The 27,681-nt window shown below is 40.8% G+C and overlaps 1 pseudogene; it reads left to right on the forward strand.

The window, feature by feature from the left end:
- Positions 1-13,928: 13,928 nt before the first annotated feature.
- On the forward strand, positions 13,929-17,320 carry Eno1-ps2 (enolase 1, pseudogene 2; annotated as a pseudogene).
- Positions 17,321-27,681: the final 10,361 nt, after the last annotated feature.

The raw sequence follows: 27,681 nt of genomic DNA on the forward strand, positions 1-27,681 counted from the left end.
AAATTTAGAGTGAAAAAGAGGCATATGGCACAGTGGCTCAAGGCTGTAGAGTTCCTATGGTGGATACCATGTAAAACTTAAACAATAATTACATATGATCACACATAAGCGACAAGCTCAGCTTAGCTAAAGACAAGCACGTTCATTGCTGGAATTTCCCACCATAACTCAAGAATAATCCTTCCCTCCATTAAAATTTTCCATAAAATAGCCTCTCCAAATTCCCATGATGCAACTCTCCTGAGAAGTTTTGCCCACTTTGTTGTATACTAATGCCCTTTTCTTTGTTTTCTTTTCTTATCCGCTTTTAAGTCCAAGTGTATAGTTCTCTTAATAAACCTCATGTTATTTAACAAACCAATAAACGCTAACTTGGCTTGACTGATTCATCCTGAATCTCTTAAAAAACATTTTTAATTAGTGTGTGTGAGAAGGAGAGAGAGACAGAAAGATAGGGAGACAGAGGGACAGGGAGACAGAAATAGGGGCAGGCAGGTAGTCATTCATGCATGTGGAGGACAGAGGACAACTTTGTTGAGTCAGTTTTCCTCCCACAGTCACATTGACTCTGGAGGCTGAACCCATCTAAAGAGCAAGGACTTTTAACCACCCAGTCCCTCTCCACGAAGTCCTCTCCTGGGGTGTCAGTCAGTCTCCTAACTTCACCTAAGCAGAGGATCTGAAAGCATTGCCTCAGGTACACACCTGGTGACATCCAAGGGACCTTGATTTGTTTCTACCACTGATAATGCAAAGACTACTTGAGGCAATAGTCCAGTTTCGTGTGTCCAGTCAAGTAGAGAAGAAAACTTTCCAGGAAGCCTCTTGCTGGGACTGGAAACCAAGAGAAAGGCGGAAGAACCTTGAATCCATATCTGATTCTAAGGTTCAGTCTCCAAAACCAAAGGGAAAGTTGCGGGGCACAAGGTGGCTTGACAAAGTAAAATTATGTCACGGTGCCAGTCTTAGGGCTTTGTTTTCTGAAATAAACAAGTTGTGTTCTCCTTTCAAGTAATCACATACAAAAATAGATCATGAAGTTTCTACTTAACTCTGATTTTTTTGTATAACACAGAAGCTGAAATTAGATCATGAAGGCCCCTTAACTGGTTAAAAACAAAACAGAAAGCAAACAACAAAAAAAGCAAGATTTCCCTAGAAAACGCAGCAGCCAGAGATATTTTTCAAAGCGGCATAGGTACTATGATTTGTTTATCATGATCCACATAAGAACCATCTGGCTCAGTCATCTACGAGATTCAATAAAAAGCATGTTGTAGCCCATTGCGATATTTTTCCCCACAAGTACATGGCTGTGGAAGCTTTGTAGAATCAGGAAATTTGTATTCCATGTTGCATCAATAGCTACATCAGGTATCATTTTGTAACATTTTGTCCAGATGAAAGTGATAACAAGACATTCTATTTGTAATTTTTAAGACATTCAAGAATAATTACCTCTGAAGCATTTCCCAAATGGTGCACATAGAAACACTTCTCGGTGTCTTCACTGTTTCTTGTGCATCATGGTAAAAGCAGCAAGAACATACCTGACTGCATCTGATCTTTAAGCAATGGAGAATGAAAGCCAAATCCCAATAGCAGGATGTTCAATGCTGAGCAAGTGTAATGTCATACAATATTCATTTAGTAGTACCAGCTGAGGGCTAAGGAGGTGATTCGAAACAGACTAGCTGGTATGGTTCATATATGGCTTGAGTATGTCTCTCAAAGAGTCATGTATTGAGAGATTGAATCCTGGTGCAGCAGTGTCAAGAGGTGGTAGGGTCTTTAAAAGGCAGGACCAGGTGAAATCTGGTGGGATGTTCTTAGGTCACTAAGGAGATACATCTTTAAAAATATAAAGTCCCTGAGGAGATTCTGTCCCACTTTGGCTTCCTATCTGGTTATAGGATTTTCCCTCGTCTACACATACCATGTCCAGGATGCTATTGACCATGAGGACTTTCATGCTTTCACCAGAACCAAGATAACATGCCAACACTATGTGCTTGAACCTCCAAAATTGGGGTAAATAAACTCCTTTGTAAGTTACCTGACCCCAAATGTTTCATTATAGTAACAAAGCTCTGAGTAATTGTTGTTTAAATTCCTTCACTGGGAGAGACATAAAATAACATTCACCCCTCTTTCCAAGGTCTCAAGGACAAACCTAGACACAATTCCACCAATGTTCACTCTGTGGGACCAATAAGTGTGTTGGACTTACAGAGCTTACTTAGATGATGTTGTTTTGGTCCCAGAGTAGTAAAAGGCAGCTTCAAGCCAGGCCTTCCCCAGCTGTTTCACCCCTCTGCATCCCCAGGGACAGACTCTTCCAGCAGAATCCCTTTACAATGCAAATTGGGTATATTTGAGAAATCTCAAAGCTCTTCGAGGTTTCTTATAACACCTTGGGAGGTAAAAAAATAATCTTTCTAAGTCCTTATGTCCTGCTGACCTGCATGATCTGGCCCCTGGCAGCTTCTCTGATCTCATTTCCCACCTGTACTTTCACTCAGTCTGCTACAGACACTTCGACTGCCTAGCTATGTGATGCTCCCGTGTCTAGGTTGGTCCCACTTTAAGCCTCAGCACCCAGCACCGAAGGCTCTCTTGGCTTGGAACACAAGCTGTGCCAGAGTTTGCTTCCTCACTTACGTCCTAATGTCACCATCTTAGGGAGGTCTCTTCTGGTGTCTGATGACCGCAGCATAGTACTTCATTGTCTTCAATCAGTTGCCCTGCTGTATTTTTTAATGCTCCAAGGAGCATTACACATTTGTTTATTATCACCCTTAGTATATCACAAACTCCATTAGAGCAAGGAGTTCATTTCATTAGCCACAGTCCACCCCGACAGTGCATGGCACTGAGTACAAAACTCATACACATTTGTTAAGGAAATGGTGACAGCTGTGTTCTCAAGGAAAATTGTCCACAAATCACAACCTACCTAATCAACTTCCTGTACCCGCTTCCTGTACCAGCCAATGTCAGAGAAAAGTAAGCTAGCAAAGTGAGAATAATCAAATATACGAGGACACACAAAGTATACCTTTGGATGAAACAGTCTGGAAAAAAGTAACAACCAGACATTTTAAATATCAATGCAGGGAAACATCCATCTTATCACCTTGTGCTCTGACTCTAAATCTACTCACAACAGCCCTGTCTTTATCCCTGGGTATTTCCCACATTGTGTAGTCCCGTTCTGTGTTCGAAGCTAGTGCCTCAGATATGCTTGCCTGGGGCCAAGCATTCCAAAAAGCCTGGGAGAAACATCTTGCTCTTGAAGGTGCAGGGGTGACTAATCACGGAAGACAGGATGTTACAGCTGACACCACGGAAAAAATATTTTACCAACCCCCTAAATCTATACTTGAGGAAATCAAGGTCCAGACAAAAAGGTTGCTGACAAGCCGTCATGATTTTATTAATCATCTTTCTTAAATAGATTTTTAGAAAGTTTTATTTGCCATGTCCCCTATTTTGTTCATTTCTATTGATAAATTTGTATCATGTGCCCTAGTTTTCTTTTTCATGTGTAACTTGCAATAAGATACAGCTATGAAGCCCAGGCAGCCCTCAAACTCATCATACTCCTGCCTCAGCTTCCCAGGTGCTGGAATTACAGCCAATGCTACCACACCCAGCATAATGAACAGCTCCTTGAGACCCGGCAGAGTCTTCACTGGCCAACACCAGCACATCCTGTAACTCCTATTCCTTGTCCAGAAACACAGCTCTGAAATTACTCTCTCAACTTTGAGTAGAATGTTTTGAAATCCTTCTAGGCCTCAAAAGTCAGTCTTCCCCTGTCCTTTCACCTGACTAAGCAGAGCGCAGACTAGCCCTTTTCACAGCAATTAGTTCATGGATGGGCACATGACCTGATGAACATTAGTCATAAGACTCTGACATCCTCACTATGGAGTAAGAAGACTTAGTCCTCAACAGACTGCAAGTTTGAACAACATAATTTAAGAGAGATTGGGAGAACCTGGGACCCAGGGACACTGTTCAGCCCATCCAGTCCATCTGAGTACACATATTTTGAATTTTTAGACTCCAGTAAAGGCAAGGTTTTCTGTCACCTAACACCAAAAAAAAAAAACTAGTATACAATAATTTCAGTCAAGACCACGTGATTTTACAGAAACAACGCATGTACGGGGATATGCTATAGCACTATGACTTGCACACTCCTGCCTTCATCAAAGAGGACCATCACTCTAGAACTGATGATAAATACATGTTTAGCAAGTGTCTTAGCTCTACCAAGAATATATAGTCGTAAGTAGCAAGGAATCCTGCCTGAGTTTTAATCTCTACCCTCTTTGTCTTCGCAGTCTCTAACAAAACTGAGTGCCAATATATTGCTTTAGGAAGAAAAGAACTTGGCAAATCAAATTTTATTTTTACTGGCTGACTAAATCAGATTTTGTATATAACAGTACTATAACTTAAAAAGAAAAACTGAAGCTGCAAAAACTCTCAAGATCAAATTGGAGATTTTTTTTATTTTAAAGGAAAAATAAAAATTCTGAAGACTGCAACAACCTCACCTCCACAAGTATCCCAGTTGCTGTGGTCCTGTAATGTAGCTACAGAAGAGGCTGTCTTTAGCTTGGGGTAAAGGGTAACAGTGCCAGTAACAGAGCCTTGCTTTCATTTCTCTCGGTGTGAGGTCACTCAACTCATAGAGCAGTCTATAATAATAACCAGAGAAGCCCAGTGGCAGGGGTCACGGGTGGGAGGTGCATACTGCGATAGAACTTTCCAGCATCATTCTTCATAAAAGAAAAAAATAGAATTGTAAACATCCTCTCTTAAGCACACATTTTTCCATCCACTCTATAGGGCTGCAGCTGGTAAGTCATTTGGCTGAGTAATTTGTTTCTCCCAACAGTTTCAATATTTAATCTGTAGTCTAACTGTCAGTAGAGTCATAGGTGCTGCCATTATGTGTGTCTGTGTCTCCACAGAAACACAGATGAACTCAAGCATTAACATCAAAGTCTAAGTTAAACTAAGAGTTCAGAAAGCAAAGCGTTCTCGTCCAGCAAAGACCAAGTTGCTCAGATGTGTTCATCTGAACTAGATTACTTCCACCATGCTCAGTTTGCATTTAGAGAAATTAGTCGTGTGCTCCATTTACTTAAATGGAAGTTCCATTTTCCTTAATTTGATCTATAGACTTAATGTAATTCCTCACAGAAGCCAACATCTTTGTACATCTGGGTGTGTACAGAGAAAAGCATGGAAATTCATGCAGATGAAAGAAACAGTTTTACAAAAGGAGACAAAGCAGAAGTTTGAATTGTCACTAAAACTTTACAAAGTCCACATAATAGAAAAGGCACCCTGGATCATATCAAACAAAATGTTGTTTTTAGTAAGAAGCCTGAGAAGAAGGAGCAAAGACAGGTGACAGACTGGGAGAAAATATTCATGAACCCTGTTTCTGACCAAGGACTTGTACAGAATTCTGCAGAAATTTTGGGCTAAGATTTTCAGACTTATACCACCAAGAAATATTATAGATTGTATTTTTTTGTACAAAACTGGTTTTTCTTTTTAAAGACAGTCTATCAAGACTCTGCAAGACTAACAGTAGCTTTTGTCATTTGAACTATGACCTTCTCTGGCTTTCCTTCTCTAATCTCAGGATAACAGACATTCCACTCTGAGCAGGTACAGCCAAAAACATAGAAATCTCTCTCCTAGCAGCTTAACTGGAGGAGTCTGTTGCCTCTCTAGGAGATGAAGGCCACCAGCATTCCACTCACCCCAACACACACACACACACACACACACAGAGAGAGAGAGAGAGAGAGAGAGAGAGAGAGAGAGAGAGAGAGAGAGAGAAACACACAAACACACAAAGGGTGATTTTGAAGAAACTGAATTGCAGGTAAGGGCTTTATTTTGCTAAGCAGTCCTTGACCTGTAGAATATAAGCTGCACTGCAGACAGAGCAGTAAAATGGTTGGTTTCTCATAAAACTAAGCATGAGCTTACTGGTCAACCCACTGCATGACATTTACTGCAGAGGAATAAAAATGTCTGTTCCTAGGTGGCTGTGGTGATGCAAGTCTAGTCTGAAGGATCCTTGCTATCCTGTGTGTCACATGAACTTGTGCAAGTGGTAAACTATAAAGGGTGAACTATACACACAAGTGCTTATAATGCTGGTGAAATGTGTATAACGTTAAGGGATTATATTTGTGGCAACTTCCTGCTTATGTTGTACTACAGCAAAGTGGATGTCTCTGTGGAGCAATTGAGTAAAGAGCATATGGCATTGTCCTATGCTGCTTGCACAACTACTTGTGAGTCAATCAAGGTAATAACATTTATAAATTACTTAATGAAAGTGAATTAATATCAGAAAGTTAGATGATTGTTGCTAACCATTTAAATTAGTTTCCTTTTTTCTAAACAGAGCTGAGCACTGAATCCAGCACTTTGCTAAGCAAGTGCTGTGTTCCAGCGCCACATCGCCAGGCAATTTCTCTCTTTCATATGTCTTTGTTCCTTTAAGAAGTCAAAGACGGGTGCACTGAAGCTCCCAGAAGGGGCGGCACAGGTCTTCCTGGTTGCTGCCGCCTCAGAGAGTCCGTGGGCAGCACCCAGCGAGCAAACTTGAGCCTCGGGACCACAGGTAAGACCAACTTGTCTGTTGCAAGAAGGCTGCCTGGTGAAATCGGGACACACAGAGGCAGAATTCCTCTAGGACCAGGCACGTCCTGTGTTTACCGGAAGTCCCACACCCGCGGATCCTGGCCCGCAGCAGGACTCTGCTCCCAGACCCCTTGGGAAAGAGACCTCACCACCTGGTCAGGTGGGCACTCCTGAGGCTGCATAAGCTCCCGGAAGGGGCGGCACAGGTCTTCCTGGTTGCTGCTGCCACAAAGAGCCCGTGGCCAGCACCCCGCGAGCGAACTTGAGCCTCGGGACCTCAGGTAAGCCAACTTTTCTGCTGCAAGAAAGCTGCGTGGTGAACTCAAGACACAGGCCCACAGGAACAGCTGAAGACCTGTAGAGAGGAAAAACTACACGCCTGAAAGCAGAACACTCTGTACCATAACTGACTGAAAGAGAGGAAAACAGGTCTACAGCACTCCTGACACACAGGCTTATACGACAGTCTAGCCACTGTCAGAAATAGCAGAACAAAGTAAGACTAGAGATAATCTGATGGGGAGAGGCAAGCGCAGGAACCCAAGCAACAGAAACCAAGACTACATGGCATCATCGGAGCCCAATTCTCCCACCAAAACAAACATGGAATATCCAAACACACCAGAAAAGCAAGATCTAGTTTCAAAATCATATTTGATCATGATGCTGGAGGACTTCAAGAAAGACGTGAAGAACTCCCTTAGGGAAACACAGGAAAACATTAATAAACAATTAGAAGCCTACAGAGAGGAATCGCAAAAATCCCTAAAAGAATCGCAGAAATCCCTGAAAGAATTACAGGAAAACACAATCAAACAGTTGAAGGAATTAAAAATGGAAATAGAAGCAATCAAGAAAGAACGCATGGAAACAACCCTGGATATAGAAAACCAAAAGAAGAGACAAGGAGCTGTAGATACAAGCTTCACCAACAGAATACAAGAGATGGAAGAGAGAATCTCAGGAGCAGAAGATTCCATAGAAATCATTGACTCAACTGTCAAAGATAATGTAAAGCAGAAAAAGCTACTGGTCCAAAACATACAGGAAATCCAGGACTCAATGAGAAGATCAAACCTAAGGATAATAGGTGTAGAAGAGAGTGAAGACTCCCAGCTCAAAGGACCAGTAAATATCTTCAACAAAATCATAGAAGAAAACTTCCCTACCCTAAAAAAAGAGATACCCATAGACATACAAGAAGCCTACAGAACTCCAAATAGATTGGACCAGAAAAGAAACACCTCCCGTCACATAATTGTCAAAACACCAAACGCACAAAATAAAGAAAGAATATTAAAAGCAGTAAGGGAAAAGGTCAAGTAACATATAAAGGCAGACCTATCAGAATTACACCAGACTTCTCGCCAGAAACTATGAAGGCCAGAAGATCGTGGACTGATGTCATACAGACCCTAAGAGAACACAAATGCCAGCCCAGGTTACTGTATCCAGCAAAACTCTCAATTAACATAGATGGAGAAACCAAGATATTCCGTGACAAAACCAAATTTACACAATATCTTTCTACAAATCCAGCACTACAAAGGATAATAAATGGTAAAGCCCAACATAAGGAGGCAAGCTATAACCTAGAAGAAGCAAGAAACTAATCGTCTTGGCAACAAAACAAAGAGAATGAAAGCACACAAACTTAACCTCACATCCAAATATGAATATAACGGGAAGCAATAATCACTATTCCTTAATATCTCTCAACATCAATGGCCTCAACTCCCCAATAAAAAGAAATAGATTAACAAACTGGATATGCAACGAGGACCCTGCATTCTGCTGCCTACAGGAAACACACCTCAGAGACAAAGACAGACACTACCTCAGAGTCAAAGGCTGGAAAACAAATTTCCAAGCAATGGTCAGAAGAAGCAAGCTGGAGTAGCCATTCTAATATCAAATAAAATCAATTTCCAACTAAAAGTCATCAAAAAAGATAAGGAAGGACACTTCATATTCATCAAAGGAAAAATCCACCAAGATGAACTCTCAATCCTAAATATCTATGCCCCAAATACAAGGGCACCTACATACGTAAAAGAAACCTTACTAAAGCTCAAAACACACATTGCACCTCACACAATAATAGTGGGAGATTTCAACACCCCAATCTCATCAATGGACAGATCATGGAAACAGAAATTAAACAGTGATGTCGACAGACTAAGAGAAGTCATGAGCCAAATGGACTTAACGGATATTTATAGAACATTCTATCCTAAAGCAAAAGGATATACCTTCTTCTCAGCTCCTCATGGTACTTTCTGCAAAATTGACCATATAATTGGTCAAAAAACGGGCCTCAACAGGTACAGAAAGATAGAAATAATCCCATGCGTGCTATCGGACCACCACGGCCTAAAACTGGTCTTCAATAACAATAAGGGAAGAATGCCCACATATACTTGGAAATTGAACAATGCTCTACTCAATGATAACCTGGTCAAGGAAGAAATAAAGAAAGAAATTAAAAACGTTTTAGAATTTAATGAAAATGACGGTACAACATACCCAAACTTATGGGACACAATGAAAGCTGTGCTAAGAGGAAAACTCATAGCGCTGAGTGCCTGCAGAAAGAAACAGGAAAGAGCATATGTCAGCAGCTTGACAGCACACCTAAAAGCTCTAGAACAAAAAGAAGCAAATACACCCAGGAGGAGTAGAAGGCAGGAAATAATCAAACTCAGAGCTAAAATCAACCAAGTAGAAACAAAAAGGACCATAGAAAGAATCAACAGAACCAAAAGTTGGTTCTTTGAGAAAATCAACAAGATAGATAAACCCTTAGCCAGACTAACGAGAGGACCCAGAGAGTGTGTCCAAATTAACAAAATCAGAAACGAAAAGGGAGACATAACTACAGATTCAGAGGAAATTCAAAAAATCATCAGATCTTACTATAAAAACCTATATTCAACAAAACTTGAAAATCTTCAGGAAATGGACAATTTCCTAGACAGATACCAGGTATCGAAGTTAAATCAGGAACAGATAAACCAGTTAAACAACCCCATAACTCCTAAGGAAATAGAAGCAGTCATTAAAGGTCTCCCAACCAAAAAGAGCCCAGGTCCAGACGGGTTTAGTGCAGAATTCTATCAAACCTTCATAGAAGACCTCATACCAATATTATCCAAACTATTCCACAAAATTGAAACAGATGGATGACTACCGAATACCTTCTACGAAGCCACAATTACTCTTATACCTAAACCACACAAAGACCCAACAAAGAAAGAGAACTTCAGACCAATTTCCCTTATGAATATCGACGCAAAAATACTCAACAAAATTCTGGCAAACGGAATTCAAGAGCACATCAAAACAATCATCCACCATGATCAAGTACGCTTCATCCCAGGCATGCAGGGATGGTTTAATATACGGAAAACCATTAACATGATCCATTATATAAACAAACTGAAGGAACAAAACCACATGATCATTTCATTAGATGCTGAGAAAGCATTTGACAAAATTCAACACCCCTTCATGATAAAAGTCCTGGAAAGAATAGGAATTCAAGGCCCATACCTAAACATAGTAAAAGCCATATACACCAAACCACTTGCTAACGTTAAACTAAATGGAGAGAAACTTGAAGCAATCCCACTAAAATCAGGGACTAGACAAGGCTGCCCACTCTCTCCCTACTTATTCAATATAGTTCTTGAAGTTCTAGCCAGAGCAATCAGACAACAAAAGGAGGTCAAGGGGATACAGATCGGAAAAGAAGAAGTCAAAATATCACTATTTGCAGATGATATGATAGTATATTTAAGTGATCCCAAAAGTTCCACCAGAGAACTACTAAAGCTGATGAACAACTTCAGCAAAGTGGCTGGGTATAAAATTAACTCAAATAAATCAGTTGCCTTCCTCTATACAAAAGAGAAACAAGCCGAGAAAGAAATTAGGGAAATGACACCCTTCATAATAGACCCAAATAATATAAAGTACCTCAGTGTGACTTTAACCAAGCAAGTAAAAGATCTGTACAATAAGAACTTCAAGACACTGAGGAAAGAAATTGAAGAAGACCTCAGAAGATGGAAAGATCTCCCATGCTCATGGATTGGCAGGATTAATATAGTAAAAATGGCCATTTTACCAAAAGCAATCTACAGATTCAATGCAATCCCCATCAAAATACCAATCCAATTCTTCAAAGAGTTAGACAGAACAATTTGCAAATTCATCTGGAATAACAAAAAACCCAAGATAGCTAAAACTATCCTCAACAATAAAAGGACTTCAGGGGGAATCACTATCCCTGAACTCAAGCAGTATTACAGAGCAATAGTGATAAAAACTGCATGGTATTGGTACAGAGACAGACAGATAGACCAATGGAACAGAATTGAAAACCCAGAAATGAACCCACACACCTATGGTCACTTGATTTTTGACAAAGGAGCCAAAACCATCCAATGGAAAAAAGATAGCATTTTCAGCAAATGGTGCTCGTTCAACTGGAGGTCAACATGTAGAAGAATGCAGATCGATCCATGCTTATCACCCTGTACAAAGCTTAAGTCCAAGTGGATCAAGGACCTCCACATCAAACCAGGCACACTCAAACTAATAGAAGAAAAACTAGGGAAGCATCTGGAACACATGGGCACTGGAGAAAATTTCCTGAACAAAACACCAATGGCTTACGCTCTAAGATCAAGAATTGACAAATGGGATCTCATAAAACTGCAAAGCTTCTGTAAGGCAAAGGACACTGTGGTTAGGACAAAACGGCAACCAACAGATTGGGAAAAGATCTTTACCAATCTACAACAGATAGAGGCCTTATATCCAAAATATACAAAGAACTCAAGAAGTTAGACTGCAGGGAAACAAATAACCCTATTAAAAAATGGGGTTCAGAGCTAAACAAAGAATTCAAAGCTGAGGAATGCCGAATGGCTGAGAAACACCTAAAGAAATGTTCAACATCTTTAGTCATAAGGGAAATGCAAATCAAAACAACCCTGAGATTTCACCTAACACCAGTGCGATTGGCTAAGATCAAAAACTCAGGTGACAGCAGATGCTGGCGGGGATGTGGAGAAAGAGGAACACTCCTCCATTGTTGGTGGGGTTGCAGACTGGTACAACCATTCTGGAAAGCAGTCCGGAGGTTCCTCAGAAAATTGGACATTGAACTGCCTGAGGATCCAGCTATACCTCTCTTGGGCATATACCCAAAAGATGCCTCAACATATAAAAGAGACACGTGCTCCACTATGTTCATTGCAGCCTTATTTATAATAGCCAGAAACTGGAAACAACCCACATGCCCTTCAACAGAGGAATGGATACAGAAAATGTGGTACATCTACACAATGGAATATTACTCAGCTATCAAAAACAACGAGTTTATGAAATTCGTAGGCAAATGGTTGGAACTGGAAAATATCGTCCTGAGTGAGCTAACCCAATCACAGAAAGACATACATGGTATGCACTCATTGATAAGTGGCTATTAGCCCAAATGCTTGAATTACCCTAGATCCCTAGAACAAAGGAAACTCAAGACGGATGATCAAAATGTGAATGCTTCACTCCTTCTTTAAATGAGGAAAAAGAATACCCTTGGCAGGGAAGGCAGAGGCAAAGATTAAAACAGAGACTGAAGGAACACCCATTCAGAGCCTGCCCCACATGTGGCCCATACATATACAGCCACCCAATTAGACAAGATGGATGAAGCAAAGAAGTGCAGACCGACAGGAGCCGGATGTAGATCGCTCCTGAGAGACACAGCCAGAATACAGCAAACACAGAGGTGAATGCCAGCAGCAAACCACTGAACTGAGAATAGGTCCCCCGTTGAAGGAATCAGAGAAAGAACTGGAAGAGCTTGAAGGGGCTCGAGACCCCATATGTACAACAATGCCAAGCAACCAGAGCTTCCAGGGACTAAGCCACTACCTAAAGACTATACATGGACTGACCCTGGACTCTGACCCCATAGCTAGCAATGAATATCCTAGTAAGAGCACCAGTGTAAGGGGAAGCCCTGGGTCCTGCTAAGACTGAACCCCCAGTGAACTAGACTATGGGGGGGAGGGCGGCAATGGGGGGAGGGTTGGGAGGGGAACACCCATACGGAAGGGGAGGGGGGAGGGGGATGTTTGCCCGGAAACCGGGAAAGGGAATAACACTCGAAATGTATATAAGAAATACTCAAGTTAATTAAAAAAAAAAGAAGAAGAAGAAGAAGTCAAAGACACCAGAAGTCATATTTAATGGCTACTTTTACCAGTTGCACCTCATAATGAATCAAAGGCTAGGAGGATAGTTTTTATGAATCTAACCACACAGGTAGTTCAGGAATATATGAAGTACACAATCTATAATGTTACAGGCACATGTACTAGTAGCTTTTCACCACTACAACAGCCAAGAAAAAACAAAACAAAAACAAACAAACAGCAACAAAAAGGCAATCCACTCTATGATTACGTGGTCTCATTTTCTCTGAGCCTCGCAGCAGAAGTACAAAGGCAGAGCAAAGCTTTAACTATGAACCAGGACACAGGAGGAGGATAAAAAGCAGGGTTCCACAGTCCTCTCAGGTCATATCCTAAAGGACCTAAGGTCCCCCCCTTCAAGTTCTATCCCTTAACGGTTTCATGACCTAGTAGCACCACTCTAGAGAGCAGGCCTTTACACATGAACCTGGGATACAGCAGCAGTCACCAAACTATAGCAGCATGAAAATGAATCTAAGCCTGCCTCGGCACTACAAGCTGGAAAACAGGACAAGTGACTTACATACTCTCCAAGTCAGAGTTCTAAAAAGAGTTCATGTGGGAAGTTTTTTTTTAAAGTGATACGAATGCATAAGCAAATGTCTTAGCATCAGGGAAATGCAAATTAAAGCTGCCTAATCAGTATGGCCATCATGAAGAAAACAAAGGACAACAAACACTGTTAGGAAAAGGAAGCTTTATACTCTGCTGTTTGGAATGTAAACTGGTACAGCCACTATGGAATTCAATGTGGAGGTGGCTCGAAAAACTAAAAACAGATTTACCATATGGCCTAGCTGTATCACCCCTGGGTATATATTTAGTAGAATCTAAGTTGGTATACACCAGAGATGCACATCCATGTATATTGCTGCAAAATAGCCAGGAAATGGAAGTAGCCTAGATGCTCATTAACAGATGAATAGATGAAGAGAATGTGATACAAATAAATATACACTGAAATTTTATGTAGCCATGAAGAAAAATGACATCATGACATTTGTAGGGAAAGTAACTCTAGGTCATTATGTCAATCAAAATAAGCCAGATTCAGAAAGAGCTCACAGGTGCTTTCTCTCACATACAGGGTATAGAGTTACATGAGAGAAGAGGCTCAGGGGGACAGTGGAAGAAAGGGAGGGAAAGGAGTAATAGGACAGAGAAGGAAGACATCAGAAGGGAGAGGAAGAGTAGGAAAAGAGGTATTGTAAGATTCAAACATAATGACTATGGCAGCCTTAGAAAAACACCAAGTGGCTGGGGCTTTCCATTATCAGAACCAGGGAGTTTCCAAAGAATTTAGAATAACACCCTGTTCCAGGAAATGGGCTAACCGGGAGGAGGGCAGGGCCCCTACCAGTCCCCATCTGCGTGCCAAAGATATCTCTCCATTGAGGGCCACCAATGAATGTAAAGGTCAATGTGCACCACCAATAGAAAGTAACTAACTCATGCTGTTATCAAAGTCTTCCCCCCCCAGATGTATAAAAAGTGTGTGCTTTAGCTATTGGGGATCACCATTGTCTTGAGGGCAAGACAGCCCCAGTGCGCTGGATCATTAAACCTCTTGCTTGATTGCATCGTTCTCCATGTCCTTGCTTTCATGAGTGGACATCCAGGATGTAGGGCTCATCGTGTCCTACAGTATGAAATGCCCATGTCATGGAAGCAGAAGCAAGGACTGTTGGTGGAAAGGGACTAAATAGTAAGAGGAGAGCAGGGGATGTGGAGGACACTGGGTGACAGGGATGAATTTAAACAAAGTATAGCAATGTAAATCTGTGAAAATGAGACTTGTGTTGCCTTGAATCTTATTTGTTTTTCAGGATGCAGTTTTTCTCTGTAGCTCTGACTGTCCTGGAGATACTTCTGTAGATCAGGGTGGTCTTGAACTCAGAGATCCACCTATGTCTGCACCCAAGTGCTGGGATTAGAAGGGCATGCCAGCACACCTGGCATAAGGAATTAAACAAGTATTGATTTTAAACTGATATAAGCTCAGAGTTTATCTAGCCAAACACTGAACATTATAGAAATCTGAGATAGTGAAAAGTTGCACAGAGTGTCAGGAAAGAAGAGGGACATTAAGAGACCAGTCCTATTTTAGACAGACTTTAGATGTTTAGACGTAATTACTTCATATTCTATTTCCTTTTTAATATTTCTGCTATTTCAATATCAAAGATATAACAATATATTAATATCATATACAATATTTTACTTACTTTTAGCTACAATTTGAAAACCAGGATAGTTTATCTTCCCACAATCTCTGAAAACAAAGAATAATAACATGACATAGATATTTACTCCTACATGTTCTTTGGTGGTAAGAGTTCAAGCTCCTCAGAAAATCTAAATTCCCTGATTTCCTGTTTCTGTCAATGCAGTCATTGTCTTGACTTTGGAAAATGAGCGCTAGGGTCTTTCTTCTTTATGGAAGCTGACAGATTCTTCCTTGGAGTGTCAGAACATTCTTATAGGTTTATTACAATTTTGTAAAAATTTTTCTGAATCCAAGTTTAAGATTTCAATTTACAGCAACGTTTCGCTTCTTCAAGTCTACACATCTTACTAGTTTCATACTACTAAGACCTCTATTTTCAAGTTTTCCCCTAAGCCAAGTACAAGAATTTGTGCTGAGGAAAATGCCTTCCTGTGCCCCTCCCTAGACCAGGACTGAGTTATCTTTTTGTACGCACGTTCTGCCAACCTCATATTACTTTAGATAGCTTATTTTTTAACAACTCTACTTTGTAAGCTAGACTTGTTGAAGCAATAACTCCAAGCTCCCAAAAGGTATTATTCTCAGTCATAATAACAGCTTTGCTGAATTTTATTGTGTCACCATGGGGCTTTGGATGACGAAAACTTCATGGTGGACAGTACTTTAAACTTTGCAAAACATTTTAACCCATGTAGTTTTATTCTGTAACTCACTGTGGATACTTTTTGCTATTTATTCCTTGTTTAAAAATGAAAGTGATGAGTGCTGCTCTTGTCCATGCTCACATCTATTCTTAACACTCTCTTCGGTGTCTACAGAACCCTCTTTCCTTCCTTCGCAGCAATCCAACTGCCAAAAGTTCACCATATCTATTCTCAGGATCTATGCCAGAGAGATCTTTGACTTCCATGGGAATTTCATTGTTGAGGTGGATCTCTACACTGCAAAAGTTCTCTTCTGAGCTGCAGTGCCCAGCGGTACATCCACTGGCATCTACAAGGCCCTAGAACTCTGAGACAATGGTAAGACCCGATTCATTGGGAAGGGTGTCTCAAAGGCTGTTGAGCACATCATTAACATTATTGCACCTGCTCTGGTTAGCAAGAAACTGAATGTTGTGGAGCAAGAAAAGATGGACCAGCTAATGGGTGAGATGGACGGCACTGAGAATAAATCTAAATGCTATCCTGGGAGTGTCCCTGGCTGTCTGCAAAGCTGGTGCTGTGAAAAAGGGGGTGCCCCTTTACCGTCACATTGCTTACTTGTCTGGCAACCCTGAAGTCAGCCTGCCAGTACCAGTTTTCAAAGTGATCAACGGTGGTTTCATGCTGGCAACAAGCTGGCCATGCAAGAGTTCATGATCCTGCCTGTGGGGACATCCTGTTTCAGGTGCATTGGAGAAGAGGTTTGCCACAACTTGAAGAATGTCATCAAGGAGAGGTACAGGAAAGACGCCACCAATGTGGGTAATGAGAGCAGATTCATACCTAACATCCTGGAGAACAAAGAAGCAGTGGAGCTGCTCAAGACTGCAATGGCAAAGGGCGACTCTACTGACAATGTTGTCATTGGCATGGATGTGGATGTCACTGAGTTCTACAGGGCTGGCAAGAATGACCTGAACTTCAAGTCTCCAAATGACTCCAGCTGGTACATCACACCCGACCAGCTGGTTGACCTGTACAATCCTTCATCAAAGACTACCAAGTGGTGTCCATTGAAGACCCCTTTGACCAGGACAACTGGGATACTTGGCAGAAGCTCACAGCTAGTGCAAGCATCCAGGTGGTGGAGGGTGAACTCACAGTGACCACCCCTAAGCTGATTGCCAAGGCTACAGGCAAGAAGTGCAACTGCCTCCTGCTCAAAGTGAACCAGATTGGTTCTGTGACCAAGTCTCTACAGGCATGTAAGCTGACCCAGTCTAATGACTGGGGGGGGGGTGTTCATGGTATCCCATCAATTGGGGGAGACTGAGGACACTCATTGCCGACAGGGTGGTGGGACTCTGCACTGGGCAGATCAAGACTGGTGCCCCCTGCCAATCTGAGTATCTGGCCAAATCCTTAGAATCAAGGAAGAGCTGAGCAACAAAGCCAAGTTTGCTGGCAGGTCCTTCAGGAACCCGCTGGCCAAGTAAGGCATGAACCGGAAATCCCTGGAGCTACCGGATCCTCTGTTCCTGATGTCATCCAGTTGGCTCAAGGCCAGCCCAGTGCTTACCCCTCCCATGTCACTGCTTTCTTAAATGTCTACCCCTGACCACCTGGAGCCCTACTGGAGACCCCAGCTTTGTAATCATGTGATTGGTCTGAATCCGTGTTTCTGTCACCTGATTTTCCAGATAGTGTCTGGAACCCTCAGAACTCCAGTGTAATCTCTAGGGTGGCCACTTTCAAGACTCCCTCAGTGGTTTATATGCAAAGATAAAAGCTGCAGAAGCACCCCCCCCAAAAAATGAAGGTGATCACAAAGAGAAGAAGTTGTCCATGTTCCTGTGATGAGGTTCATGAAGAAAGACAAGTGCTATTGACTTTGGTCAGCTACTTTCCTCACTGCTAATAAGGTCCTCCACCACTCTCCCCCACTGTGCTTTCTGGAAGATTATTCCTATCCTTGCAAGGCTGAATGCACCTAGATAACCACCAAGATGAAATGTTCCTTCTCAGGAGACTGACGTGTGCTTGACTCCTGGAGGAATTCAAACACCAACTAAATGGCCAATTAAAGTGGATTCAGTCAAATGGTGGTTCTATAAGAAGACATAAAAGGTCATTTCTAACAACAAACTTCTGTAATTGTAAAAGCATTCTTTCCACAGTCTAACTGCAGTTCTATTTTGTTATAGATTACCTCTTCCTTATCATGGCTTATTTCTTATTGCTAATGAGAGCAAACGCTCAAGTTACTGTATAAAAGTAGCATTTAGAATATGTAAATGTTTGCCTTGTTTTTACATAGAACTCCACCTACTCAACACCTAAAAAAAAATGTTTTCAACTTTCCATGTCTGCCTACCCTACTGAACTGCAGTATAGTACCATAGTGTAAGAGAATCTGTACCTGACAAGAGGGAAGTGTTCTGTATCTCCACTGTCGAATTCATAGCCACATGTAGCCAGTAACCTGTCAAATCCATACAATGTGACTAGAGGGACCAACTAATTTCACTTAATTTTAATTAGCTTAATGCAAATAACCACAGGAGATAGTTGCTAGCAGACGTTATATTATAGTATTTTATGTGATCAGGATGATAACCTTAAAAACAACCACACTTCTACTCCAGGTGAAAAATTTCTCCTAAATCCTGTTTATAAATGCAGAGTGGCAGAAGGCAGTATCCCCAAATATACAACCTTCACGTGAGGGTTATTTTGAGTTAAAGGCACTTGAAAAGTAACAGATACAAGAGAAACATTCAATTCTTCCTTCTTTCTTTTAGAAGCAGAGGAAACTCTCATGTGGCGCGCGCGCACGCACACACACACACACACACACACACACACACACAGAGCAAGGAAAATGAAATGTTTCCATCAAGAATGAACCACATAGAAGGCAGGAAATAATCAAATTCAGAGCTGAAATCAACCAAGTAGAAACAAAAAGGACCATAGAAAGAATCAACAGAACCAAAAGTTGGTTCTTTGAGAAAATCAACAAGATAGATAAACCCTTAGCCAGACTAATGAGAGGACCCAGAGAGTGTGTCCAAATTAACAAAATCAGAAATGAAAAGGGAGTCATAACTACAGACTCAGAGGAAATTCAAAAAATCATCAGATCTTACTATAAATGCCTATATTCAACAAAACTTGAAAATCTTCAGGAAATGGACAATTTCCTAGACAGATACCAGGTATCGAAGTTAAATCAGGAACAGATAAACCAGTTAAACAACCCCATAACTCCTAAGGAAATAGAAGCAGTCATTAAAGGTCTCCCAACCAAAAAGAGCCCAGGTCCAGACAGGTTTAGTGCAGAATTCTATCAAACCTTCATAGAAGACCTCATACCAATATTATCCAAACTATTCCACAAAATTGAAACAGATGGATCACTCCCGAATTCCTTCTATGAAGCCACAAATACTCTTATACCTAAACCACACAAAGACCCAACAAAGAAAGAGAACTTCAGACCAATTTCCCTTATGAATATCGACGCAAAAATACTCAATAAAATTCTGGCAAACCGAATTCAAGAGCACATCAAAACAATCATCCACCATGATCAGGTAGGCTTCATCCCAGGCATGCAGGGATGGTTTAATATACCGAAAACCATCAACGTGATCCATTATATAAACAAACTGAAAGAACAAAACCACATGATCATTTCATTAGATGCTGAGAAAGCATTTGACAAAATTCAACACCCCTTCATGATAAAAGTCCTGGAAAGGATAGGAATTCAAGGCCCATACCTAAACATAGTAAAAGCCATATACACCAAACCACTTGCTAACGTTAAACTAAATGGAGAGAAACTTGAAGCAATCCCACTAAAATCAGGGACTAGACAAGGCTGCCCACTCTCTCCCTACTTATTCAATATAGTTCTTGAAGTTCTAGCCAGAGCAATCAGACAACAAAAGGAGGTCAAGGGGATACAGATCGGAAAAGAAGAAGTCAAAATATCACTATTTGCAGATGATATGATAGTTTATTTAAGTGATCCCAAAAGTTCCACCAGAGAACTACTAAAGCTGATAAACAACTTCAGCAAAGTGGCTGGGTATAAAATTAACTCAAATAAATCAGTAGCCTTCCTCTACACAAAAGAGAAACAAGCCGAGAAAGAAATTAGGGAAATGACACCCTTCATAATAGACCCAAATAATATAAAGTACCTCGGTGTAACTTTAACCAAGCAAGTAAAAGATCTGTACAATAAGAACTTCAAGACACTGAGGAAAGAAATTGAAGAAGACCTCAGAAGATGGAAAGATCTCCCATGCTCATGGATTGGCAGAATTAATATAGTAAAAATGGCCATTTTACCAAAAGCAATCTACAGATTCAATGCAATCCCCATCAAAATACCAATCCAATTCTTCAAAGAGTTAGACAGAACAATTTGCAAATTCATCTGGAATAACAAAAAACCCAAGATAGCTAAAACTATCCTCAACAATAAAAGGACTTCAGGGGGAATCACTATCCCTGAACTCAAGCAGTATTACAGAGCAATAGTGATAAAAACTGCATGGTATTGGTACAGAGACAGACAGATAGACCAATGGAATAGAATTGAAGACCCAGAAATGAACCCACACACCTATGGTCACTTGATTTTTGACAAAGGAGCCAAAACCATCCAATGGAAAAAAGATAGCATTTTCAGCAAATGGTGCTGGTTCAACTGGAGGTCAACATGTAGAAGAATGCAGATTGATCCATGCTTATCACCCTGTACAAAGCTTAAGTCAAAGTGGATCAAGGACCTCCACATCAAACCAGACACACTCAAACTAATAGAAGAAAAACTAGGGCAGCATCTCGAACACATGGGCACTGGGAAAAAATTTCCTGAACAAAACACCAATGGCTTACGCTCTAAGATCAAGAATTGACAAATGGGATCTCATAAAACTGCAAAGCTTCTGTAAGGCAAAGGACACTGTGGTTAGGACAAAACGGCAACCAACAGATTGGGAAAAGATCTTTACCAATCTACAACAGATAGAGGCCTTATATCCAAAATATACAAAGAACTCAAGAAGGTAGACCCCAGGGAGACAAATAACCCTATTAAAAAATGGGGTTCAGAGCTAAACAAAGAATTCACAGCTGAGGAATGCCGAATGGCTGAGAAACACCTAAAGAAATGTTCAACATCTTTAGTCATAAGGGAAATGCAAATCAAAACAACACTGAGATTTCACCTCACACCAGTGAGAATGGCTAAGATCAAAAACTCAGGTGACAACAAATGCTGGCGAGGATGCGGAGAAAGAGGAACATTCCTCCATTGTTGGTGGGATTGCAGACTAGTACAACCATTCTGGAAGTCAGTCTGGAGGTTCCTCAGAAAATTGGACATTGAACTGCCTGAGGATCCAGCTATACCTCTCTTGGGCATATACCCAAAAGATGCCCCAACATATAAAAAAGACACGTGCTCCACTATGTTCATCGCAGCCTTATTTATAATAGCCAGAAGCTGGAAAGAACCCAGATGCCCTTCAACAGAGGAATGGACACAGAAAATGTGGTACAGCTACACAATGGAATATTACTCAGCTATCAAAAACAACAGCTTTATGAAATTCATAGGCAGATGGTTGGAACTGGAAAATATCATCCTGAGTGAGCTAACCCAATCACAGAAAGACATACATGGTATGCACTCACTGATAAGTGGCTATTAGCCCAAATGCTTGAATTACCCTAGATGCCTAGAACAAAGGAAACTCAAGACGGATGATCAAAATGTGAAGGCTTCACTCCTTCTCTAAAAGGGGAACAAGAATACCCTTGACAGGGAAGAGAGAGGCAAAGATTAAAACAGAGACTGAAGGAACACCCATTCAGAGCCTGCCCCACATGTGGCCCATACATATACAGCCACCCAATTAGACAAGATGGATGAAGCAAAGAAGTGCAGACCGACAGGAGCCGGATGTAGATCGCTCCTGAGAGACACAGCCAGAATACAGCAAACACAGAGGCGAATGCCAGCAGCAAACCACTGAACTGAGAATAGGTCCCCCGTTGAAGGAATCAGAGAAAGAACTGGAAGAGCTTGAAGGGGCTCGAGACCTCATATGTAAAACAATGCCAAGCAACCAGAGCTTCCAGGGGCTAAGCCACTACCTAAAGATTATACATGGACTGACCCTGGACTCTGACCTCATAGGTAGCAATGAATAGCCTAGTAAGAGCACCAGTGGAAGGGGAAGCCCTGGGTCCTGCTAAGACTGAACCCCCAGTGAACTAGACTGTTGGGGGGAGGGCGGCAATGGGGGGAGGGTTGGGAGGGGAACACCCATAAGGAAGGGGAGGGGGATGTTTGCCCGGAAACCAAAGAATTATTATTAAGTATTAAATAAATTTTAAAAAGTCATATTATCAATTAATAAAGACAATATTTCAAAATATATCACTTATTTATTAAATGTAAATATACAAATAAAAATCGTAAAAATAAAAAAAAATAAAAAAAATAGAAAGAATGAACCACATAGGGCAAGAGAGCTCTGGACATCCACACCCTACCAGAAGGCTATCTTCCCTGCTTTCTACCTCCCTGCAATAGTTTTGTTTCTTTGAAGTTACCTCTTTATTCTTCCTGCTATGTAAGATTATATCCTGCCTTTTGTTTGGGTTTCCCTTCTGAGCAGTCTCTTCTGTAAGTGTCATCTCTGAGGAGAAAAGTATCTGAGCCACCAGAATTCAAGAAACACCACAAAGTCATGCTGTACAACAGCCCTCACACAAGATACTTACTGGGGAAGACACAAGAGGGTGGTTGTCTGTACGTGGGTTAGAAGCAGGAGACTTGAGTGAGAGGGAGGCTTATACAGGGTTTCTTGCAGGTAGAGGTTTTCAGGGTAGTGACTTCCAGAGTAGAGATTGGTGAGCTTTCAAGTTCTAGCGTGGGGTGAGCTCAAGGATTGGTTTTCAAAACATGAAAATGAGCTTGGACTTTTTATTCTATACAATATATAAATCCTCGTGCTTCTAGTCTGTGAATTATTCGCATGTCAATCTAACTTTGTCAGGCCCAGCCAAAAAACCCTGAGGGATAGTGGTAAAATTTGTGTCTACCTTTTATCAGTGTTTCTCAAACCCATTTCTCAAAATCCTTCTACCCACAAAAGTTAGAGAGTGTGTATTCCTAGAGCCAAGAGTTTAATCCTGACCTAGTTTAAGACTAGTGAAGTTAAATATTAATTTGGACTGTTATTTTCAGCTTTAAAATGTGTGTAAATATTTCCATCCTTGACAAGATGCTTGCCATCAAATACAGAAGCCCCTTCATTGACTAACCAATAAGATCTATTTCATTAATGTTATCACTCACTAAGTTAATGATTAACAATTTGAGAAAAAGCAGTTGCATCAAAGACTGCTGTCAAGGCACTGAGCAGATCTGACACCCAGTCAGTTGCTTTTCTAAGATGAGTGCCATTAAATTAGTTGAGCTTCCTATTACGTGTACAGTACAAATAGCAACTGCTTACCAGTGGGTTTATTAGCTGTACCCAGAAAATGATTGCTAAAACATTGCCAAAAGCAGTGGTGAGTGAAACACAATTTTAGGTACATGTGGATGGATATTCACACTGTAGCGCTTTGCTGAGATGTCAAATCCCAGACATCTTGTGGACAATGGTACAATGTTTACTTTTCAAGGAACAACTCATCAGACAATTTGCAGTATAAAAGGACAACTGATGATAACATTTTGTATTTTACTGTAAATATTGCCATCTTGTCATATAAAAGTACTTGCAAACTCACTTCGAGAATTGCTATCCTCCCATAAAAAAAAAAAATAACTTGTAACATTGTTTGTTAAAATGTATACTAGCTTAAAGCCACATCCTTTGCAAGGCCCTCTATTGACCACCAAGCAGAGACTGAGTCATTGAAACAAAACCACTGGAGTAAAAAAAGGCCATGATCTTCATTTCCTTTTCTCTTGCTTAAAGTGTTCTTTGCTGTAACTGACTTAAACCAGTTACTTGAGCTAAGCCCTGCTTGAGCTCAGTCCCACTAGTGTGAGGAAAGGTGCATTTAAGTTTGCTGATTAAAGTTAATGTGCGAGGTCAAAGATGAGAGAGTGGCAAGAGGTAGAGCGAATACTTGGCACCCGTGAGGCCCATGAATCGATCCTCAGCTGCAAGAATTGCACCAACCCCCATAAAAGCTAACTTGCATCTTCTTGTTTAAAACTCTCTCATTCAGCTGGCCAGTGGCAAAGCACACCTTTGGTTCCAGCATTCGGGAAGGATCTCTGAGTTAGAAGCTAGCCTGGTCTACAGAGTGAATTCTAGGACAGCCAGGGGTTACACAGAGAAACCTTGCCTTGAAAAACCAAAAAGAAAAGAAAACTCTTTTATTCAAATACAGTCAATTCAAAGTCTACCTCCCTGTGTGGTTTTCTTTTCTTCCCTCTACTTTTCATGTCATGCATCTGCATTTCAAGTAAGTTTTGGAAAGCTTCCTACCAATGAACAGTCAGCAGGGCTTCTAACCTTGGGACTATCAATCAAGACCTCATTTGTTGGGGAATTATTATTTCTAAATCACTTCTAGACAGCAATAAGATTCTTCTGATTTCCCCTTTAAAATACAAGCAGTATCATATCATTTTAACTTCATTGTGACCATGGCTCTGAGTATACTTATGCTTGAGGAGGATGCTGAAAGCAAACATCCGACATATACGAAAAGGTAGTGGGATTTTCTTGATCACAGATACTGCATTTTAGATGTGCATGTCCCTTTCTCTCTACTTCACTCTTTACGTTAGCTTCTCTTGCACTTTTTTAGATGGTTGCAATGGTGTTCTCATCTTCTTTGCTGCCAGGGCCAGTGCCATAGGTCGGGTAACTCAAACCTGCTCATGACCATGAATATTGACACTGGCTTCAAACACCCATTGTTTTATCCAGTGACTCATAAACCCAGTTGTCTGTGCAATTTAAAGTTGTAACACTTTTAATATGTTAACAGACTATTGGTAGGAAAACAATCATACCTAAGTTCTGTAGCGTTTTTAATACTTCTGTGTTATCAGAGAACACACCACAGGAAGGGGAGCTCAAGATAGAAAGTTACTGTGTACTTATAAACTAGCTTTTGTCTGACTGGAGCTATAGAAGAAAATTGACTACATGTGTGAAACAACTATGTTTGTTTTTGTTTAGTGGAAATAGAAGAGGAATAGTAGTTATTCATAAACCAGTAAATCCATCTTTCTAAAGGGCACACCTGAACCTTCTAGGACTCACAGAGCAAGTTCATGTGTCCCTAAAGCCATAGTCTATTCATGGGGGAGACCTGGAACCAGCCAGCTAGCCTGAGGCAAGACAAGTAGGCCAATAAACCACCGATGACATTGACATATATTTTGAGTGGCCATAGAGTAGTTAGGGTGGTAACAGGGCAGCGACCTTATTCTATATATTTCTTTAAACTATATTTTAAAGTAGCATTGGCAGATTTTATGGCCCAGACTTGACTGGAATAGTTCAGAATGACGTTAAAGATTTTGATGAGAGTACTGAGTACAGTCTCATCAAGTTCACTATGCTTAAGAAAACTGGACTAGTTACAAGAGAAATGATGTGCTTTCAGTGTGAAAAGCATTAAATAACTATATATTCAAGTGACAATGGGAATGGATAGCTGGGATGATAAACTTAGAATACTAAGTGTACCAAGCAAACATAGTATTTAAAGACACAAAACCTAGATAGTTCCCCAAGAACAAAAACAGATGGCAAAAATAAGAGATGGGCCCATCAGTGAAGTAATGTGGAGAATCTGGGAAGGTGACAAGGGCCAGTGAAGAAGATGGTGACCTCTAGATTAGGCACAGAGTCTTTGCTCCACAGACTACCTCAAGATAGGGACTTGAGGTAGAATACATGAGCCATTTGAATTTTGTGGTGTCAATCTCTCCTACTGGGCTATGGGCAAGTTTTTAGTTAGCCCTCTATTCCCATTCACAGTGCAGTGACTAAGCACAATTTAAGTTTTCAATAAATGGTAAGTGGATAAATTATGGAATGGACGAATGCTACAATATAGACCACAATAAATAAAGAGATTTATAGATCTTCTTGGCAGAAAATTCAAGGGGTTATTATTAGCTCCACTCACTGGGCATGCCAATGGGAAAGAATGTCACACCTGCTCTGACATATTCATTTTTCTCCTGTATTTGGTTGGCAGAATTGAATTGTCTTTCCCCTTTACAGAGGCTGATTAATTTAAGCAAAAGGGCATGTGTGGTGACCCACACAGCACACTGTCCAAGTCATTTGACTCCAATAATTCAATATGTACAAAGAAAGTCTGTTGAAACAAGAAAGGTGCTAATGAAGCTAGCAAAAATCAATCCTAAAAGTTTGTAAGGCCTAGAATCCTCTCTCTATTTTTTTAATGATCTCAAAATAGTTCATAAACAGATTAGGTAGCTCTGACATATTCCTGGATAACTCAAGTTGGCAGAATGTAATCTTTTTAAAGTTTTAATCACATTTATTGTTTATTTTCAATGCAAGACTACCTGATAATAGCTCACAGGGGCTTACACCTGGCCCAAATTAAAATTTACATGCATTTATTTCCCCAGTGGCAGTGACTGCATGCTTTGCATTGTCGTTCATTCTCAGCAGGCTTACTCAAGATTGTTTTGAATCTGAGTTTTATAATTAGGACTTAACATTTAAATCACATTCAGGAATCTGTGCATATGGTTAAGCAGACTGTCAGAATAAATTATGACCTTACCAAATAGTAATCTGCTTGCGTCTTCTCACAAATGCACTTGCTTAGATTCCCTAGCCATGGTTCACCCCTCATCCAACCCAGGACACTTGTCCACTGTGATGGCACTTTTGCCAACTTGTCATCCTGTTCCAGGACTTCCAACCTTAGTAATATATTATGGGGCTGCAGCAGGAGGGAAATGTTCACTAAAGTGCTTAATATGCTTCTTTATGTAAATTTTATTAACCATACATATCTCTGTCTCTATTGATGCATCATATCATAGTTTACAAGTCTTCAATAATCTTGAGTAAGCTATGCATTGGAATAAACTGAAGTTCAGAGAGCTTAAGTGATTCCACATTGACCCCTAATCAGTGGCAGACTGGACTATAAATCCAGGAGCCTTTCCAAAGCTATCAGCCACAACTCTGCACCAGATGCCAAAGCCTTGACTTTTCTGATTGTTTATTTATTCGGGATTTTGTTTTATTATTTAGCTTTACTTTTTGCACGGCTCAGGATCAAACCTAAGGTCTTCTGCATATTAGACAAAGAATTCTACCACCGAACTACCCGTTGCTGTTGCTGTTGTTTGGTTGGTTGTACAGATTTGTTTGTTTTTGTTTGTTGGTTCTCATCATGTATTCCTGGCTATAAAGCTGGAATTAAGAATGGAAGTCAGTGGAGGCGTGACATCTCTGGGACTAGCTGGAGGCCTGGGAGAGAGGAGGATCCAAAGAGTCTATAGGGGTGACCCTAGCTGAGATTCCTACCAGTGGGGGATACAGAAACTGTCTTAGTCAGGGTTTCTATTCTTGCACAAATATCATGACCAAGAAGCAAGTTGGGAAGAAAAGGGTTTATTCAGCTCACACTTCCACATTGCTGTTCATCACCAAAGGAAGTCAGAACTAGAATTCAAGCAGGTCAGGAAGCAGGAACTGATGCAGAGGCCATGGAGGGCTGTTACTGACTTTCTTCCACTGGCTTGCTCAGCTTGCTCTCTTATAGAACTTTAAACTAACCAGCCCAGGGATGGCACCAC

The sequence above is a fragment of the Rattus norvegicus genome, chromosome 9, assembly GCF_036323735.1.
Source record: "Rattus norvegicus strain BN/NHsdMcwi chromosome 9, GRCr8, whole genome shotgun sequence".
Classification (NCBI taxonomy): domain Eukaryota; kingdom Metazoa; phylum Chordata; class Mammalia; order Rodentia; family Muridae; genus Rattus; species Rattus norvegicus.